This window comes from Rattus norvegicus, chromosome 20 (assembly GCF_036323735.1).
Source record: "Rattus norvegicus strain BN/NHsdMcwi chromosome 20, GRCr8, whole genome shotgun sequence".
NCBI lineage: Eukaryota > Metazoa > Chordata > Mammalia > Rodentia > Muridae > Rattus > Rattus norvegicus.
This window is the reverse complement of record NC_086038.1, coordinates 39,138,894-39,155,041: the sequence shown is the minus strand read 5'-3', so window position 1 is coordinate 39,155,041 and position 16,148 is coordinate 39,138,894. Positions and strand designations below refer to the sequence as shown.

Here is a 16,148-nt window from a genome sequence, read left to right as displayed (position 1 = left end):
CATTTCTTTAGGTGCTTCTCAGTCATTTGATATTCCTCAGCTGAGAATTCTTTTTCAGCTTGGTACCTCATTTTTAATAGGGTTATGTGATTTTCTGGGGTCTAACTTCTTGAGTTCTATGTACATATTGGATATTAGCCCTCTATTGTATGTAGCATGGGTAAAGATCTTTTCTCAATCTTCTGGTTGCCATTTTGTCCTAATGCCAGTGTCCTTTGCCTTCCAGAATCTTTGTAATTTTAGGGGGACATATTTGTCAATTCTTGACCTTAAGCCATTCATGTTCTCTTCAGGAAATCTCCCCCTGTGCCCATGTGTTTTCGCTTTTCCCCCACTTTCTCTTTTATTAGTATCACTGTATCTAGTTTCATGTGAATGTCCTTGATCCACTTGCACTTGCACTTGTATGAGGCAATAAGAATGGATCCAGGGGTTGGGGATTTAGCTCAGTGGTAGAGTGCTTGCCTAGCAAGCACATGGCCCTGGGTTCAGTCCCCAGCTCCGAAAAAAGTATCAAGAATGGATCCATTTGCATTCTTCTACATGCAGACCTCCAGTTGAACCAGCTCCATTACTTGAAAATGCTCTCTTTTTTCCACTGGATGGTTTTAGCTTGAAGATCAAGTGACCAGGTGTGCGGATTCATTTCTGGGTCTACAATTTTATTCCATGCATCTGCCACCTGTCTCTGTACCAATGCCATACCGGTTTTATCACTATTGCTCTGTAATAATGCTAGAGGTCAGGGATAGTGATTCCACCAGAAGTTCTTTTATTTTTGAGGATAGTTTTCACTCTCCTGGCTTTTGTGTTATTCCATATGAATTTGCAAATTGCTCTCACGCCATGAAGAATTGGAATTTTGATGGAGATTGCAACGAATCTGTAGTTTGCTTTTGGCAAAATGGCCTTAAGTTCTCTTTTTTGTATGGTCTGGTACAAGCTGAATTGTGACTTTATAGGAGGAATTTGGTAGTGTTTCTTCTGTTTCTACTTTGTGAAAAACTTTGGACAGTATTGGTACTCGGTCTTCTATGAAGGTCTAATATAATTCTTCACTAAACTGATCTGTTACTGTGCTTCTGTTGTTTGGGAGACTTTTAAGAACAGCTTCTATTTCTTTAGGAGTTATGCGGCTGTTTAGATGGTTTATCTGATCCTGATTAACTTGGAAATCTGGTATCTGTCTAGAAAATTGTCCATTTCTTCCAGATTTTCAAGTTTTGCTGAATATAGGCTTTTGCACTAATTTCCTCAGAATCTGTTGGTATGTCTCCCTTTTCATTTCTGATTTCGCTAACTCTATGCCCACTGGTTAGACGGGCTAAGAGTTTATCTATCTTGTTGATTTTCTCTAAGAACCAGTTCCTGGTTTTGTTAATCAACAAAGAAATTTGTATAGACCTTTTTGTTTCTACTTGGTTGATTTTAGCCATGAGTTTGATTATATCCTGCCATCTACTCCTCTTGGATGTATTTGCATCTTTTGTTCTAGAGCTTTTAGGTATGCTGTCAAGATAGTAGTGTATGTTCTCTCTGGTTTCTTTATCGAAGCACTCAGAACTATGAGTTTTCCTCTTAGCTCTGCTTTCATTGTGTCCCAATAGTTTGGTTATGTTGCGCCTTCATTTTCATTATATTCTAAAAAGTCTTTAATTTCTTTCTTTATTTCTTCCTTGACCACGTTAGCATTGAGTAAAGAGTTGTTCAACTTCCATGTGTATGTGTGCTCTCTGTCACTTTTGCTGTTATTGAAGTCTATGGTGATCTGATAGGATGCATGGGATTATTTCCATCTTCTTGTATCTGTTGAGGCCGGTTTTATGACTGATTATATGGACAGTTTTGGAGACGGTACCATGAGGTACTGAAAGGAAGGTATATTCTTTTGTTTTACGATGAAATGTTCTATAAGAATCTATTAAAGCCATTTGGTTCATAACTTTGGTTAGTTGTACTGTGTCTCTGTTTAGTTTCTGTTCCTATGATCTGTCTATTGCTGAGAATTGGGTGTGGAAGATTGACAGGAAATGCATGAATAGGCATTCTGGAATCTCTACATGAACTATTGTGGTTTTTGGCCTATTTGCCTGTGTAAATGACTTTCTTTCTGCATGTGCTATTCTCTACATGTGCAATCCACACTTGAGAATGTAGACACCTCAAAAAGTTTATGCATCAAAACACCTATTACAGTGGCTGATTTCGATGCAAAGCATCTTGCTTACTAAATGGAGGAAATGCACGTGGTTTTTCCATGTGGAGTGCCTACCTGAGGGCCCTGAGACGAGGAAATGGGCTCTCAGAATGGGATTCTGCTGAAGGGGCAGAGGGCAAGATCACCAGGGACTCCTAAAACAACAAGGAGGCTTAATGAAAAGCCCAACTGACAGAACACACCATTGGACTGGCTCCATTAGTCTCCAGGAAATCTCATGGGTCACCAGGTATAGGCTACACAGCTCAGGACACTAAACCAGGAAGGAGTTATGAAGACTTCTAACTTGGGACTAAGAACTGCTGCTCTTCTTACCAATGCCTTATGCTTAGCTGTGAGATGACTAACCAACCACCCATTCTATATGTACTCCTAGCACATTTGTTTAGTTTATTTTTGTTTTGTTTTGTCTTGCTCTGTTCTACTTCCCATTGTTTTCAATAAAGATTTGCATTGTTTGTTTGTTTGTTTGCTTGTGTGTTTGCTTGTATGTTTGTATGGGTGGTTGAATAGACTGTCTGGTTTAGGCATGAGCTTTCCAATTGAAAGGGTGGTAAGACTTTGGAAGGCAGTGAGGCGGGATGAGAGGTCTGAAAGAGAAACAACAAGGAAAGCTGTTCAGTGTTCAATGCAGACATGGCAGAGTTTGCTAAAGCAAACAAGCAGGGAAAATATCAACTTAAAGAAGAATGTGTGGAAGGCCACACAATTGTAAATAAACATTACCCTGGAAATGGACTGCAGCCAAAGTATCGTGAACAATTCATTCCAGGATTGATACTGATTCAATCAGACAAGCCGAATACCTTCCTCCTCCCACATTGAGGTGTTTCCCACACTCTCCCGTATCCGTCTTTTAACCTTGAGTTTCCCAAGCCTAGCACGGCCCTGCATTCCCTAATGTGAGGTCCCTCTGAACCCACCTGAAGACTGCAATTGCCTAGAGGTAGGCAGTTGGCCTTGAGTGCATGCAGCCACATTTCCTCAAGGAGCATAGGGCTTATACAGTTCTTTCAAAACAAGACTATACTTTCAGGGATCATTTCTATAGTTCGTTACTAGAGAAGTTTCTCTGACTGTGTAGAGCACAGTTCTTTCAAAACAGGTTTTCGTTCTTTTGTTCCACATTCACAGGTCAGAGTTGCTGGCCGGGTTTTTGTGTATGCTTGGGTGTGGGTATGTGTGTGTGTGTGTGTGTGTGTGTGTGCGTGTGTGTATGTGTGTGTGTTATTTGTATTTGTGTTATATGTGTGGTGTGTGTTTGCATGTGCGTGTGTGAGTGTCTGTGTGTGTGCTTGTGTTGTATGTGTGTTATTTTTTTGTTATTTGTGTGTGTGTGTGTATGTTTGTGTGTGCCTGTGTATGCTTTGTTGTGTGTGTGCTATTTCTATTTGTGTTATTTGTATGTGTATGTGTGTGTGTTTGCCTGTGTGTGTGTGTGTGTGTGTTTGCGATTGTGTTTGCATGGAACATGTTAATTGTGAGAATTCCTGAAAATCTAGCCCAACTGTTCTGACAGGAAATGCATGAATGCGCATTCCCGAATCTCTACATGAACTATTGTGGTTTTTGGCCTATTTGCCTGTGTAAAAGACTTTCTTTCTGCATGTGCTATTCTCTTCTCTCGGATAACAGAGTTCTGTTGCTCCAAACTACCGCCTAGCCCTACAAGCAGGAAAGAAGTGCCATGCCTTGCATGGCCCCTGGAAGTGATGTCCTTGGGTCTCAGGACAAGTGGTTGGGATCCTCAGTTGGGGGGTCTTCTCTTTCCAATCTGTGTGGATCCAGATGGGATGAGATCAGCACGGATTCCACTTGGCTATTGATGCCACCTAAGGCACACTCCACTCTGCCTTCCTCTTCTGAAACCTTATTACCACCTCCACGATTTCCTGGATACTCTGCCCAAAGCCAGGAAGGAACTATGGTGCTCCCTCCTTGGACTATCTGTCTGCTGGATGGTTGATTCCTAGGACATTTTTTGTGCTTCCCTATTCTGTGTCCAGAATGGCATGCAAGGGACTGCGAGACTTTAGGAGAGACTTTGCTGAGTCTGATAGGTTTCTTGAGGTCTTGTTCCGGGTCTCCTGTTCTCAGGTGGGAGGCGTGGCAGGTGTAAAGCGTCGGGGCATGACCTTGATTCAAGTGTCTGCAGTACGACTGTAGCCCACGGCTCCTTTCGAGTGGGCGGAGATCAGGGAGCAGAGGCAAAGGTATTTAAGGGCAGTTGTACCAGCCCTACGGCTGGCATTTGCTGAAGCTTGCGCTTGCTCTGGAGCGGTCCTGACTATATTTTCCAGCTTGAGGTCTCCTGGCATCGAACACTTAGGCGCATGGAAGCTGGAAGCACTGTGGATAGCCGCTGTGTGCTGCGGGAATCCGGGCGCAGGAAGACGGTTTGGCAGGCCTGGCAAAAGAAGGCCCTGCTATCAGCTTTCAGCAAGAACCAATACCCGAGCTTCTGGGACAGGCAGGAACTGGCCAGGCAAATACAGCGCCCTGTGTCCCGCATCCGTGTGTGGTTTCAGAACCGAAGAAGTTGCACTGGAGAGGTGAGTCACGGCCCAAATCGGTCCAGCAGAGGCTCCATTCTGCTAGCCTCCCAACAGCTCGAGGAAGGGTTTGGTTCCAGGTCACAAGGTAGCAGCATGCCCTCGGACAGCAGAAATCCTCGCACTCGACTCACCTTGCAAAAGCGCAGGATCCTAGTGCAAGCTTTTAAGAGGAACCCGTTGCCAGGCTTTGATACCAGGGAGCAGCTGAGCCAGAGGACAGGTTTGTCTGAGGACACGATCCACATATGGTTTCAGAACAGAAGAGCGCGGCAAGCCCGCGCTCCAGATCAAGATATGCCTGCTTCACAAGTGCAGGATGTGGCAACTGGAGGTCTCAGGGGCAGGGATGAGGCAGCACAGGACAACCTGTTTCCGATGTCTGCTGCAGGAGGTGTGGGCATGTAGAACTCGAGCTCCAACGACCAGCCCCACTTACACAAAGAGAGCCAGCAACCCCAAGTGGCACTGCCCGAAGGACGGGGCCAATCACAGACAGCTACTCAAGCATACAAGGCAGGACCTCTGGAACTCCTCCTTGATGAACTGCTGGAAGAAGACTAAGTGGATGGAGACAGTCCATTTCCTGTGGATCTGGATGGAAATTCTGGTGGCAAGGAGCACGAGGGTGTCCAGGAAACCATCTTGCAACTGGCTGCCACAGACTGTGTTTCCAAGGAATCCTCGAGTTATAGCGACGCAACCAATTTCTCCAGAGAGTCTCAGCTACCACAATGGGCACAGCCTGAAGGACAAGGCCAAGAACAGGCTCTCACTCAGGGATGCAACTCGGGCCCCCTGGAACTCTTCCTGGATCAACTGCTGATGGAAGTTCGAGTGGAGACGCACTCCCCAGGCCCTGTATATCATGAAGGTGCAGTTCAGCAAATGGATGCAACACCTGAGCTGCCTCTCTCTCAAGAAGAATATGAGGCTCTGCTGGATATTCTCCTAGTCCCAGCCTGGAAGCTCCTATCCAGAAGACACCCGCAATCCATACTTGAGAATGTAGACAGCCCAAAAAGTATATGCATCAAAACCCCTATTACAGTGGCTGATTTCGATGCAAAGCATCTTGCTTACTAGAAGGAGGAAATGCACGTTGGTTTTCCATGTGGAGTGCCTACCTGAGGGCCCTGAGACGAGGAAATGGGGTCTCAGAATGGGATTCTTCTGAAGGGGCAGAGGGCAAGATCACCAGGGACTCCTAAAACATCAAGCAGGCCTAATGAAAAGCCCAACTGACAGAACACACCATTGGACTGGCTCCATCAGAGTGCAGGAAATCTCATGGGTCACCAGGTATAGGCTACACAGCTCAGGACACTAAACCAGGAAGGAGTTATGAAGACTTCTTCCTTGGGACTAAGATCTGCTGCTCTTCTTACCAATGCCTATGCTTAGCTGTGAGATGACTAACAAACCACCCATTCTATATGTACTCCTAGCACATTTGTTTAGTTTACTTTTGTTTGTTTTGTCTTGCTCTATTCTACTTCCCATTGTATTCAATAAAGATTTGCATTGTTTGTTTGTTTGCTTGCTTGCTTGTTTACTTGTGTGTTTGTATGGGTGGTTGAATAGGCTGTTTGGTTTAGGCATGAGCTTTCCAATTCAAAGGGTGGTAAGACTTTCGAAGGCAGTGAGGCAGGATGAGAGGTCTGAAAGGGAAATAACAAGGAAAGCTGATCAGTGTTCAATGCAGACATGACAGTGTTTGCTAAAGCATTAAGTGGGGAAAATGTCAACTTAAAGAAGAATGTGTGTAAGGCCACACAATTGTAAATAAACAACATCCTGGAAATGGAGTGCAACCAAAGTATCGTGAACAATTCATTCCAGGATTGACACTGATTCAATCAGACAAGCCGAATACATTCCTCCTCCCACAGTGAGGTGTTTCCCACACTCTCCCGTATCCGTCTTTTAACCCTGAGTTTCCCAAGCCTAGGAAGGCCCTGCATTCCCTAATGTGAGGTCCCCCTGAACCCACCTGAAAACTGCAATTGCCTAGATGTAGGCAGGTGGCCTTGGGTGCCTGCAGCCACATTTCCTCAAGTACCATAGGGCTTATACAGTTCTTTCAGCACAAGTTTTGGGTCTTTTGTTCCACATTCACATGTCAGACTTGCTGGCTGGGTTTTTGTGTATGCTTGTGTGTGGGTATGTGTGTGTGTGTGTGTGTATGTATGTGTGTTTTTTGTATTTGTGTTATATGTGTGTTGTGTGTTTGCGTGTTCGTGTGTGAGTGTCTGTGTGTTGCTTGTGTTGAGTGTGTGTTATTTGTTTTTGTGTTATTTGTGTGTGTGTATGTGTGTGTGCTTGTGTGTGCGTGTGTGTGTGCTTTGTTGTGTGTGTGCTATTTCTATTTGTGTTATTTGTATGTGTATGTGTGTGTGTTTTTGTGTGTGTGTGTGTGTGTGTGTGTGTGTGTGTGTGTGTCTGTTTGAGCCTTTGTTTGCATGGACCATGTTAATTGTGAGAATTCCTGAAAATCTGGCACAACTGTTCTGACAGGAAATGCATGAATGCGCATTCCCAAATCTCTACATGAACTATTGTGGTTTTTGGCCTATTTGCCTGTGTAAAAGACTTTCTTTCTTCATGTGCTATTCTCTTCTCTCGGTTCAATAGAGTTCTGTTGCTGCCAACTACCACCTAGCCCTACAAGCAGGAAAGAAGTGCCATGACTTGCATGACCCCTGGAAGTGATGTCCTTGGGTCTCAGGACAAGTGGTTGGGATCCTCAGTTGGGGGGTCTACTCTTTCCAACCTGTGTGGATCCAGATGGGATGAGATCAACACGGATTCCACTTGGCTAGTGATACCACCTAAGGCACTATCCACTGGCCTTCCTCTTCTGAAGCCTGCTTACCACCTCCACGATTTCCTGGATACTCTGCCTAAAGCCAGGAAGGAACTATGGTGCTCCCTCCTTGGACGATCTGTCTGCTGGATGGTTGATTCCTAGGACATTTTTTGTGCTTCCTTGTTCTGTGTCCAGAATGGCATGCAAGAGACTGTGAGACTTTGGGAGAGACTTTGCTGAGTCTGATAGGTTTCTTGAGGTCTTGTTCCGGGTTTCCTGTTCTCAGGTGGGAGGCGTGGCAGGTGTAAAGCGTCGGGGCATGACCTTGATTCAAGGGTCTGGAGTACGACTGTAGCCCACGGCTCCTTTCAAGTGGTCGGAGCTCCGGGAGCAGAGGCAACGTTATTTAAGGGCAGGGGTCCTAGCCCTACGGCTGGCATTTGCTGAAGCTTGCACTTGCTCTGGAGCGGTCCTGACTATACTCTCCAGCTTGAGGACTCCTGGCATCGAATCCTTAGGAGCATGGAAGCTGGAAGCAATGTGGATAGCAGCTGTGTGCTGCGGGAATCCCGGCGCAGGAAGACGTTTTGGCAGGCCTGGCAAAAGAAGGCCCTGCTATCAGCTTTCAGCAAGAAACAATACCCGAGCTTCTGGGACAGGCATGAACTGGCCAGGGAAATACAGCTCCCTGGGTCCCGCATCTGAGTGTGGTTTCAGAAACGAAGAAGTCGCACTTGAGAGGTGAGGCACGGCCCAATGCGGTCCAGCAGAGGCTCCATTCCGCTAGTCTCCAAACAACACCAGGAAGGGTTTTGCTCCACGTCACAAGGTAGCAGCATGCCTTCGGACAGCAGGAGGCCTTGCACTTGACTCACCTTGCAACAGCGCAGGATCCTAGTGCAAGCCTTTGAGAGGAACCCGTTGCCAGGCTTTGATACCAGGGAGCAGCTGGGCCAGAGGACAGGTTTGTCTGAGGACACGATCCACATATGGTTTCAGAACAGAAGAGCGAGGCAAGCCCGCGCTCCAGATCAAGATGTGCCTGCTTCACAAGTGCAGGATGTGGCAACTGGAGGTCTCAGTGGCAGGGATGAGGCAGCACAGGACAACCTGTTACCGATGGCTGCTGCAGGAGGTGTGGGCATGGAGAACTCGAGCTCCAGCGACCAGCCCCACTTCCACAAAGAGTCCCAGCAACCCCAAGTGGCACTGCCCGAAGGACGAGGCCAATCACAGACAGCCACTCAAGCATACGAGCCAGGAACTCTGGAACTCCTCCTTGATGAACTGCTGGAAAAAGACCAAGTGGAGGGTGACATGCCATTCCCTGTGGATCTGGATGGAAATTCTGGTGTCAAGGAGCACGAGGGTGTCCAGGATTTTGCAACTGGCTGCCACGGACTGTGTTTCCAAGGAATCTTCGAGTTATAGCGACCTAACCAATTTTTCCAGAGAGTCTCAGCTACCACAATGGGCACAGCCTGAAGGACAAGGCCAAGAACAGGCTCTCACTCAGGGATGCAACAAGGGCCCCTGGGTCTCTTCCTGGATCAATTGCTGATGGAAGTTCGAGTGGAGACGCACTCCCCAGGCCCTGTACATCTGGAAGGTGCAGGGCAGCAAATGGATGCAACACCTGAGCTGCCTCTCTCTCAAGAAGAATATGAGGGCCTGTTGGATATTCTCTGAGTCCCAGCCTGGAAGCTCCTATCCAGAAGACACCCGCAATCCACACTTGAGAATGTAAACAGCTCAAAAAGTTTATGCATCAAAACACCTATATCAGTGGCTGATTTCGATGCAAAGCATCTTGCTTACTAGAAGGAGGAAATGCACAACAAGGAAAGCTGTTCAGTGTTCAATGCAGACATGGCAGAGTTTGCTAAAGCAAACAAGCAGGGAAAATATCAACTTAAAGAAGAATGTGTGGAAGGCCACAAACTGTAAATAAACATCTGTTTATTTACATAAGCATAGGGCTTATACAGTTCTTTCAGCACAAGTTTTGGGTCTTTTGTTCCACATTCACATGTCAGACTTGCTAGCCGGTTTTTTGTGTATGCTTGTGTGTGTGTATTTGTGTGTGTGTGTGTGTTTATGTGTGTGTTATTTGTATTTGTGTTATATGTGTGTGTGTTTGCAAGTGCGTGGTTGAGTATCTGTGTTTGTGTACTTGTGTTGTGTGTGTGTTATTTGTATTTGTGTTATTTGTATGTGTGTATGTGCGTGTGTTTGTGTGTGCGTGTGTGTATGCTTTGTTGTGTGTGTGCTATTTCTATTTGTTTTTATTTGTATGTGTATTTGTGTGTGTTTGCGTGTGTGTGTGTGTGTGTGTGTGTGTGTGTGTGTGTGTGTGTTTGCGCCTGTGTTTGCATGGAACATGTTAATTGTGAGAATTCCTGAAAATCTGGCCCAACTGTTCTGACAGGAAATGCATGAATGCGCATTCCCGAATCTCTACATGGACTATTGTGGTTTTTGGCCTATTTGCCTATGGTGTTCCGTCCTTGGACGATCTGACTGCTGGATGGTTGATTCCTAGGACATTTTTTGTGCTTCCTTGTTCTGTGTCCAGAATGTCCGCTCTGGAGCGGTCCTGACAATATTCTCCAGCTTGAGAACTCCTGGCTTCGAATCCTTAGGAGCATGGAAGCTGGAAGCAATGGGGATAGCAGGCTTTGCTACCAGGGACCAGCTGTGTGAGAGGACAGGTTTGGCTGAGTACACGATCCACATATGGTTTCAGAACAGAAGAGCTCGTCAAGTCCGAACTCCAGATCAAGATGTGCCTGCTTCAGCAGTGCAGGATATGGCATTGGAGGTGTCAGTAGCAGGGATCATGAGGCAGCCCAGGATATCTTGTTTCCACTTGCTGCTGCAGGTTGTATGGAGATGGAGTACTTGAGCTCTAGTGAACTGACCACCTCCTGCAGAGAATCCCACCATCCCCAATGGCACAGCCAGGAGAACCATGCCAAGCAGAGACATATACTCAAGCAACCAGCTAAGTCCCTCCAGAGCTCCTCTGTTATGAACTGCTGGAAGTAGGTCAAGTGGAGGATCATGAGCCACTCTCTCTGGATCTGGATGGAAGTTCTGGTGGCAAGTAGCACTATGGTGTTTGGAAATCCAGGATTGTGTTTCCATGGAAAACTCGAGTTCTCGCGACCCATCCACTTTCTGCAGATAGTCTCAGCACAGTCAAAAAGACCAGGGTAAACACAGCCTCTCACTCAAGCAAGCAACAGTGGCCCTCCTCACCCCTCCCTGTTCAGCTGCTGACTTAAATCCAATTTGAGAATTATGCCCCAGTCCTTTGGATCTGGAAGATACAAGGTAGCAAATGGACACAATACTCAAGTTGCATCTCACTCTAGAAGAGAGTAATGGATGATTTATCTAGTACATCTTACTCTTAGTCATATATGTATTTGAGGGATATGTCTTTAGGTTTGGAGTTGTGAGTACTGGTTTGGTATCGCCTCCATATAGGTAAAACACACACCTGCAAACAGCACTACCTATCACATATAGCAATATAGTCCTTCCCTTAATGGCAAATTCATTTACACTTAAGTGGCGAAGTCTGCCCCCTCTCTGTTACACACAAATCATGGTTGTGCTTTTCTTTAAGGGTAATATCCATTTATAAATGACTAATATGTTCTTTATCTGTGTCCATTCTTTTGCTGGCAAATTTGTTGTTGTTGTTTTTCACAGTTGACTTATGCTTCTTTCTATAAATTTGGCACATTTTCTTTATCCATCTTTCCATTGAGGGGAAATGTAGGCTTTTTCCAATTTCTGGCTATTATTTATAAAGCTTGTATGAGCTTTAGCCTTCTGGGCAGGAACTATCTTGTCTAAAGTAGACTTCTAATTAAATGTTTGAAAGGTAGTGTATTGTTTTGAGTGCTGCTTATTCTTGCATACTAATAGGCGCTTGTTGATGAAGCATCAGACTTTAGAAACACCGCAAATGGATTGGAAGACTTTGCTAAAAGAGTGATTTAAATAACTTTTTCAAGATGGATTTTAAAATGTATGTATTAAAGTTTTTATGTCAGTATTCAACTGCAGATATTCACAGTCAAATCTGTCATAATCTTATATCTTTCCTAAGGGAAGAAAGGTACAGTGGGGGAAGATATTCCTTCATTTTCACAGGGGAAACATAAGCCTGAATGTGTTCATACGTAGATGCATCTTCATGATATTTAGTTCATATTTATTCTCCAAGTAGACTCAGAAAATGTTGACAGTCCATTGCCTTGTAAGATCTACCCAAGTGCATCTGTACCACTACACTTCTATTCTGCAACATTTGTGTCTGCTTTATTTGTGTATTTTCTGACAGAGACTCTTGTACTGCCGCATCTTCCATTTTGCATTCATTGTGATGCAACTATATCAGAGAAAATATTATCTCTGCATCTTTTAGTAAAAAAAATTCAAAAGTATCCAAAGCAAGCTGCCAAATTCTCAAGTACATGAAACATTTCAAAACAATACTAAGGGCATAGTCTAATTTTGCTTTGAGTAAAATGCCTTATCAAGAATTCATACTCCAATTAAATACGTGATATATCACAAATACATTAATACAAATAATTACCAATTTCTAAAATAGAAGGAAATAAATATACCTGAGAGCATTTCCATATTTAAATCAAAGGTTTTATTGTAACAAGCATCCTCTCAATCTAAAAATGAATTTTCACTTAATTTTTGAAGCAAAAAAATATGGGAAAGTATTCTTATAAATAACCTAAGTGTAGAAACACTACCTTGTGCAGAAAGCCGATAAATCAAAGAATTGAGGTTAAAAGCAAATGGTCCAGCAGTCAGCAACTTATGGCTAATAGACTTACTGATAATAGCAGTCACAACTGCTATGAGGAATTGAAACAATCAAAGTTCATCTGGCATTAGTTATAACTTGAAGGTCAGAGATAGCACATACCAATAGAAATAAGGAGAAACTGGTTTCACAAATTTTCAATATGAACACTTGTAACAAACAATAAATTTATGGGCATAAAGATTCAAAATGGTTGGAGGAAGAGGACAGAGTCAAAATAAGCATAAGATAATAATCTCTGGTAAACCATCTAATGGATATTAAGAAAAATTGGATCCTATATATGTTAGTGCTTGTCGCTTTGGAAATCAATATGGCATGTTCTCAAAAAATTGGGAATTTATTTACCTCAAGACCAGGTATACCATTACTATGTATATACACATATAACACTCTACAGTACCATCAGGACACTTGTTCACCTTGTTCAAAGCAGCTTTATTCATAATGCCCAGAAACTGGAAACCACTTATATTTCCCCTCAATGGAAAGATGGATGAATGAAATATTTTAAATTTACCGAATGATGCATAAGTCAACTGTTAAAAACAACACCAACATGAAATTGCCAGCAAAAGAATGAACACTAATAAAGAAGGTATTAGTCACTTGTTAGTGGATATTATCCTTAAAGTAATAACCATATTATTATCCAAAGACCCAAAGGACCTAAGTAACAAGGATGACTCCTCTGGAGATACATGATTCTCACTAAGAAGAGAAACCAAAATAGACAGACCAGGTCCATAAGGAAAGTGAGCTGCGTAAGTATAGGTTTGGGGATGGGAATAGGAAGGATCAGGTGTGGGGAGGACTGAGGGAGAGAGTACTGAAAGAGACCATTGGAATGGAAGCTTTGCTCACCTCTGAGACAATTTTGAATCCTAGGGCAATGGAAACTCTCAGGTATCCATGAGGGTAACTCTGTCTAAGAGTCTTAAAAATGAGTATGTAAACCCTGAACTGGTTATCTCCAGTAACCAGCCAAAATTTGCAGTGGAGGTATTGAACACCAAGCCAGCCATAAAACCTTCAATCTTCAATTTGTCTTGCTTACAAGAATGTGCTGGTTAATGTTGGTAAAGATATTGTGGGAATGAACAACCCTTGACTGGTTCACCTTTAAATCCATGCTATGAGGGGGAGCTCACCTATGACTCTGTCTGGAGTGCCAGAAACCTGTCATGGCAGGTTGATATAGGAAAGCGGGCCTTTTCTGGAGAGAAACAGAATGTGTGTAGGCATGAGAAGAAGGGATTTTGGAATTAAGATTGAGAGGAAAAGAGGGAGGGAAAACAACCATCAGATATAAATAAAAATGCACGGAAATAAAGAAGCATACTCACCCTGTAAATCTTTTCTCCCAAGAAATTGACTTACCTTAATTTTTCACCAGGACATCTATTTCATCTTCAGATTTCTATTTATATATGTAGTGCTATAGTATATAGCTGTAAACCAGCACTCATATGTTGGAGCACAGGATTCCCAAATTGAGACTGGTATTGTTTGTCCTTATCTGTACATCATGACAAAAATCAATGGGGGGCCTAAAGATTTTATTTTTATTTATCTTACCTGTGGTGATCAATGCCTTCATTAATGGATGTTGGGCCAGCAGGAGGAAAGGCAGAGAACATAGAAGAAATGCTGGCTACTCACTTTCTATTCATGGCTGGGTTGCTTTACATATAAATATACAACTCTGGACCAACTTTAAGAGTTGGAGCCGCTCAAGGTGGGCTGGTATCTCCCATATCATTAATCAAGACAATGGGTCCTATAACGCTCCACTAACTGCAAATCCTTAGCCTATTTTCAGACACTCAGCCATTTAAACCTCTTAGTTTGTGAGCCAGTGTTGTCAGTAAATGGATACATGAAGAAAACGTTATACTAACTCAGGTGGCAGAGACCTACACAGAAAAACACCATAAATATTTTATATTTTCTGCATACACACACACACACACACACACACAGAGAGAGAGAGAGAGAGAGAGAGAGAGAGAGATCATTAGATGTTTATATAAAATATGGATGAACAGATAGTAGAGGGGTTAACTAACAGGACTTGACAACTGGACGCTGCTTTTTTTATTTTTATCATTTTTTGCTGTAGAGTAGAGACTACCAAGCAAGAATGGATAACTAGGCTTGCAATGGTATATAGGCATTTCCTGTAAGAAAATGGGGTACTAGCAGGAGCTGAACCTGAACTCTGTATATGTTATATGTGTCTTTGGGTGTTATGGAGGAAACACTACAGAGAAGCAGACAGAGACATTTATTGTATGAGACTTTTAGATACAGAGGAATAGACACCTAGACCCCCATCTATATGCCAATGTGGAACATTAATTGAATGGGAATCTATCTAGCAGTAACTGATACCTCCCTGTAAATATGTATGTGTGTATACTTGTTTGTTTGTTGGTATGTGTGTGTATGAAAACCTTTGTACAAAACAGGACCAGAAAGGTAATCATGTCTTTAGGTATGTATGTGTGTCCTTACAAGGAAATTTGTGTCTAGCACAACCTGATAGCTTGCAATAAGAGCATCTCTCCTTCTGCATAAGAATTTCTGTATATGTGCTTCCATAATAGGGAAGTATGTTCCTAGCTGGAACAGACACATCTGTGAGTGAGAGGTACACTGTAGTTGAGGAGACACATAGTAGGACTAGACACTGGCTTATTATGTGATCATAGATTTTTTTTGATGTAGAGGATGGGCTACTGTGTAGGAACAAACACAGAACCATGCCCGTACTGTGAAGCTTTGTTTAAAATGGAGGAAAGAAATAAGAAAACCTGACCTTTGTCTTGTATGAATTTGGAGAGCTATGATATTCAAGAAGGGGTTAGAAGGTTCTCACACCTGATTGATAATTTATATGTGGGTTTCAGATAGATGGGAAAATCTTGTAGCAGTATCTTATACACAGAATTGTATGTGCATTTTGGGCTTTGTTGTAAGAGAGAAGAGGCTACCTAGTAGGTACAAATAACTAATGCAAGGGATGCCTGTGTGGTCTTTATGTTTGTTTGTGTGTGTGTGTGTGTGTGTGTGTGTGTGTGTGTGTGTGTTTTACTGGGTGGAAGGTACCTTATACCTAGAAGTTTATCTAAGTCTTTGAATACAGGAGCACATATAGGATAACCTGATAGTAATTTGTTTGTGGCTTTAACTAGAGTTGGGGCAGACAGAGAGAAATTGGCTACCTAGACCTGTATGAGTATTTGGTTTTAGGAGGTACATTAGCATGACCTGACCCATTGCAGTGTATCTGCAGCTTTATCTCTAAGGCACATAACAACTAGAAAAAACTGACACCTATTTACGTCTGGGCCTACATGTCCCAACCAGTGGTTTCCAGTATGTTCTTTTATCTAGCAGGGAATACTGGACCTAGAAGGTCCAGTCTAAGTGTGTCCCCCACATTCCATTACATGTGAAGTTCTACAGATGTGAGATGCATTTGTTCAGCAGGGAACAATATAATATAGCCACATTGGTGCCAGAGATGACAAATGGAGCTTATACTGAACACTATGTGTTAGCAGTGGTTTGTTGTGATGGAGGACCTATGACTTAGTGAATGTAGTATTGCAGGTGCTGGATGCATATGGCTGTGAGAAACCTAGCATTTTATGTGGGTATTTTCAAATACATATGAATTTCTAGTTATCAGGCTTTGACAGC

General features: G+C 43.2%; 1 pseudogene; it reads left to right on the top strand.

Annotated features, from left to right (window-relative positions):
• Nucleotides 1-3,238: 3,238 nt before the first annotated feature.
• Nucleotides 3,239-3,312, top strand: LOC120099038 (small nucleolar RNA U3; annotated as a pseudogene).
• Nucleotides 3,313-16,148: the final 12,836 nt, after the last annotated feature.